Source organism: Gossypium raimondii, chromosome 8 (assembly GCF_025698545.1).
Source record: "Gossypium raimondii isolate GPD5lz chromosome 8, ASM2569854v1, whole genome shotgun sequence".
NCBI classification, from domain to species: Eukaryota; Viridiplantae; Streptophyta; class Magnoliopsida; order Malvales; family Malvaceae; genus Gossypium; species Gossypium raimondii.
The window spans coordinates 49,504,394-49,510,393 of record NC_068572.1 but is presented as its reverse complement, the minus strand read 5'-3'; positions in this window follow the sequence as shown (position 1 = coordinate 49,510,393).

The following is a 6,000-nucleotide window of genomic DNA, read 5'->3' as shown; positions in this document are numbered from 1 at the left end:
TCAATCAACGATCGTTATGCGGTCATGGATGAAGGTATAATGGGGGAGCCAGTTGATAGTCGTTACACGACTATGAGCTCAAACTTTTTGGATACATAGAAATGTTGCTTTTTAAATACCATAGAGAAGTTTGAGGGCATAATCATACGGAAAAATTGTGGGGCTTCCCACTATAATCAGCGTAATTTTTTTCTCCATTTTCAGGCAGCTGGTACTTTTAACCTTCCTACTTATCCGTAGGCCGACACCTTCATAGACGCAGGAAGAGTCTCAGGCGGAGAACGACTATTTCGGTAGAGTAAAGATGATGTTTTTTCAAGGCAGCGATGGCTGTGTTATTAAACAACCCATTAATAACTACAATTGTTGATGTGTTGACCTGAGTTTGACCTCTACTTCCGTCAAAACATCTACTTTCCTCATGAGATCCCTCTTGTTTCCACCTCAATGTCAGTTTTCGGATAAGAATGAAAGGTTAAAGATACCGTCTACTTGGAAATAAAGAAAAAAATTACATTAATTACATCGAAAATCCCTCTATTTTTTCCTATGATTATGGCCTCAATTTTATGTACGGTATATATAAGGCATCATTTGCGGGTATCCAAAAAGCTTGAACTCGTGACCACATGACAGCCATCAACTGACCCTCAATTATACTCAAACCCGTGACCGCATCACGACTGCTGAATGGGACCTCCACCTAGACTTCGACCCGTGACCGCAGTAACCATTGCCACCCCAAAACTTGACTTCCTTAAAATGAGTTTCTAAGGTAATTTTCCTATCCCACCATGACATATGAAATGTATGTGTTCTAAGGCACACCCGACCCCTCAAATCCAGCAGGGTGTGCTTTCCCACACTCTCTCCAAAATCAACCGATAACCCTAATTTAAAAGAAAACGACCTAAAAGGCCAAATAAAAAAACGTCATATATTGTTAATTTAGCTTGTTTTTCTTAACAAAAATACTAACTAAAATGTTAGGATTTTAAACATGTAACTTGCATGGCAATCCACATATACTTCATGCTTTTTCTTCTTTTTTGGTTTTGAATTTTTAGGAACTTTTTATATTTTTTGAAATTTGAATTTAATTATTTTAAATATTTTTATGATTTTTAAATTATTTGTTGACGTGGCATAAAAGACAAATGTGTCATGTTAACATGAAATACACATGGACTATCAAATTTAATGTTTTAGTCAACAATTTCGTAAAAAATATTTTGACTCTTTTTAAAATTTAATCGCCAAATTTAATTTTAAAAAATAATGAGGGCCAAATTGATATATATATATATATATATATATATATATAAATTAAGGGCTAAACTTATCATTACACATTTTCATTTCATAAAAAAAAAGATAAAACTTTTTTATCAAATCTCATAAAAAAATAAGTTACTTTTTTATATAACTTTTCACATAATTTATATTGTTGTATACTAATATTACAATTTATTGAACAATTAAAATTTATAATTTTATAGAATTATAATTGTATTTTAATATAATATAATATAGTAATTAATTTATATCAAAAGTTAAAAGTAATATTAGTAACAACGTGTATCGTAACACTTATTTACTTCACAAAACTCCACTAAATTTGCTTTATTCCTCTACCTTCCATGCTTTTTTAAGAATCACAGCCAAGTATATATCCATGCCTTCCAAGAAACTTTATAACCATATTTTGTTCATTTTTATTTAATTATTCATAATTATTATATTGTGTATTAATATAACTGAGAAGAAAAAATGATAATAATATTGGGAAGTTTTAAAACGGGCAGTAATATACGAATACATTGAGAAGTTTTAGGGGCCAAAACCCCATACTTCATCTCTAATCATGTTTCTTGGCTTCACGAAGAAAGTCTCGATAAATATTATTATATCAACAAGAGTGATGAAAAATTTTCAATGATATTAATTTTAGTTTTTAATTTCATCAGTATCATAGTTTGATAACTTGAACAACAGTTTAATAATCATATATATATAGTTTACATTTTGTCATCAATCATATCCCACTATTATTAGTTTAATGTCATTTTCTATATCGCGTTAAAAAGTTATTAAATTAGTGAAAATTTAATATTAAAATTTATCTATTTTTAAAAATTATATATCGAGCTAATTTGTGACACTAATACAATTAGTGATATTTTTATATCTGAAATCCTATCACATGCATATGCATGTGAAAACTACATATTTACAATATAGATGTGTATTTAAAATAATATGCAATAAATAATAAAATGTATTGTTTGAAATTAACTAATCATAATAACCCATGAAATATGTACGATTCACCTAGTAGATATAGTAAATTGTGCATATTAAAATTATGTATAAAAATATTAAAATAATGCTTTGGTTGAGTGATAATTTAATATTTTATTGATCTAATAGGTGTAAGTTTAAATCCCATCATATGCATATTTTTCTTGTTTTTTTTAATAAAAAGACTAAAATACCCTCAAATAATATGACTTATTTAAATTACTGAAGGACATTTTCATAATTTCTTAACTGAATTGGTACCTAGTGACTAGGGCTGAATATTCGATCGAGTCAAGTCGAATTGAGTCAAAAAATTTCGAGTCAAGTCAAGTCAAGTTAACGAATCTTATTATTTATACTTAATGTTATATTTACATGAATCGATTATTTAACTAGTAGATGAAGTACAAGCTTTTAGATTAATTTTGATAAAGGAAAAAGGGAAAGTGGGATGATTCGAGAAGGAAAGTAAGACTATTGGGTAAACATTTATCAAAACTAATGTTTTTCTCAATTTCAAAATTGATAGGGACCAAAAGAGTATTTATACTAATTTGTTATTCAAATTATTCGAGTTATTCGAATTGTAAAAATTCAATTTGACTCGAACTTGAAATCTGAAATTTCTTATTTGAGTTGACTCGAATAATTTGAATAATTCGAATAACTCAATTAGATTAACTCGAAATTTAAATTTTTTTAAAATTTTTTCGAATCGAATTGAATTTTGCTCACCCCTAAGTGACACCAACTCAGTCAATGTTTTTATTAATAGTATAGATAATTAGACTTTCAGTTTGTATTAAAGTACACTTATCATTTTAGATCAATTATCACTGTCTCTTACTTGTAAGAACTAGTGTTAAATTTGAATTGTTTTGTTTGCCTAGTTTTGTCTATCTTTTCTATCTATCTTTGTTGAAGCAATCGTTCATCATGTACTTTATATTACTTTGTCGAGACTAACGTTTACTTATCAAGGCATGTTAATTACAAGAACTGCATTCTCTCAAGTAAAGTTCGTGAATCAAATCGAATTTGTTTGTGCAAGTGTACACAAATAATGATCAACCTTAATTATAAGTATGATTATGAGTCAACTAACTTGTCTACCTACTACAATCTTAAATTGGTGAGTTATCTCATAACTCTATTACTAAAATTCAACTTTATAAAATTACTACTATAACTTAGTCAAATATTAATAATCCAGTGCAACCTTAAATTGGTAAATTGTTGAGTGAAGTTACAATCTTAAATCGGCAAGCTATGAAAAATCATTTGTAATTTTAAATCAACGAACTATTAAGAGAAATTACGATATAAAATTGTGGAGTTACAAAAAATCAGTCGTGATCGTAAATCAGTGAACTGTTAAGTGAAGTTATGATCTTAAATCAGCAAGCTATAAAAAATTATTCGTGATCTTAAATCAACGAATTATTGAGTGAAGTTGCAATCTTAAATTAACAAGCTATGAATGAATTGTTCATGATCGTAAATTAAAGAACTATTGGGTGGAGTTGTGATCTTAAATTAGTGAACTCTAAAATATCAGTTGTGATCTTAAATCAACATATTGTTTAAGTAAAGCGGTGATCGTAAATTGGTGAGCGATGAATTAATCGTTCATGATCGTAAATTAATAAACTGTTGGGTGGATTTGCGATATTACATTAGTGAGATATAAAATATCTATTATGATCTTAAATCAACACACTGTTTAAGTAAAGTTGCAATTGTAAATTCGTGAGCTATGAGTGAATAATTCATGATCATAAATCAATGAATTGTTAGTCAAAGCTGTGATCTTAAATCAACGAGCTCTAAAATTTCACAGGATTTAGCACTTAGCAATAAGAAATAAAATTATTGATGATCATGAGTACATTAAAAGTAAAGATGAATTGCTCACACATAATACTTATTCAGGTGGCGGGCAATCCATGTGCAGGGCAGAGTTAGACCGTCAATTTTTGTGATCCTATAGGCTCCTAATCATACCTTCTCCACCACTTTATATGGTCCTTCCCAACTGGGAGCTAGCTTTCCTTTTTGAGAACCCAGTAAACTAGCTTTGGTGTTCCTTAAGACTAGATCACCAATCGGGAATTGTTTACCCTTTACGTTAACATTGTAGTATCTTGCAACTTGTTGGGGTCGTACTGCAGTTCTAATTTCAGCATTCTCCCTCCTTTCTTTAATGAGGTCTCAACTGAGCCTTAAAGCATCTTGGTTGGCTTCGGTACTAAAATAGGTGGTTCTATGGAAGTGAAGACCTATGTCTGTCGGAATGATCGCTTCTGCTCCATACACTAAAGAAAAGGGCGTCTCTCCTATAGCCATGTGCGACATGGTCCTTAGGGATCATAAGATCTTTGATTAAATTTCTTCTTTTTCATTGCGTTCACTTGTCCATTCGTTTGCAGGGTTTTTACTGAAATTTGAGGAAGCGATATCTGTAGATCCATACAAATTTTCTTAAATTTCTCTTGAAATTGAGTTTCATTGTCTGTTATGATTAAATGTGGGATACCAAACCTAAAAAAAATAGGATTCCACACAAAAGACTCCATTTGTTTCTCTATTATCATAGTTAAAGCCTCTGCCTCTATCCATTTAGTGAAATAATCAATGGCTCCTACTACGAATTTCTTTTATGCTGTCATAATCGAAAATGGTCCCAAAATATCTATCCCCCATGTCGCAAATGGACAAAGTCTGGTCACCCTTTGGAGAGGCTCAGCTGGTGATCGTTGTATTGGTACAAACCTCTGGCAAGCATCGCATGTATGCACTAATTGGTGGGCATATTTTTGGATGGTCAGTCAATAATATCCTTGTTGCGGGACTTTTTGAGCTAATGACCTCTCCCCTAAATGATCACCGCATATGCCTTCATGGACTTCCCTTAGAATATATTCTGCTTCGTCAAGAGTGAGGCTTTTTAACAAGGGTTCGAAATACCCTTTTTTGTACAATACACTATTTAATATGATGCATCTGGTTAATTTGTATTGAATCTTCGCTAACTTTTTGCTACTCAAACCATAAATGTCTTATTGCAAGGCCTGAAAAATGAAGGTCATCCAAGTTTTTCCATGTTAAATAGAAAGCACTTGAGGGTGATCGCAACTAGGGAAAGCTTTGTGTTTCAATAATATTTTTCCTCTTTACTTTATTAGGATAGAGGAAGCAAGTTTAGATAAGGCGACAGCTTTGGTGTTGGCTACTCTTGAGATCTGTTGGATCTTAGCCTTTTCAAACTTAGCTAGGAGTTTAAGCGTTGTTGAGTGATATTTGAATAGATTAGCTTCATTTACCTCGTATTCCCTTGTCATCTATTTTGCAACTAATTGAGAATCAGTAAACATAATCAATTCATTAGCTCCTAGCTGTTTGGCCAATTGTAACCCAGATATTAGAGCCTAATATTCGCCATATTGTTGGATGCTTGAAATCTGAAAGAAATGTCATACTACCACTCATTTCGTTCAAGGTCTATAAGCAGGATACCTGCTCCTGCTCCTTTATTCACCATGGATCCATCCACATAAATTGTCCAACACTTTGACTTTGCCACCTAATTAGCTTGTTCCTTTGGTGGCGATGCCACTTCTATTTTTTAGATGAAAGTGACATTCTTAACATTATACTCACAAAAGTGTTAATCTAAATATATGTTTACACATTCACACA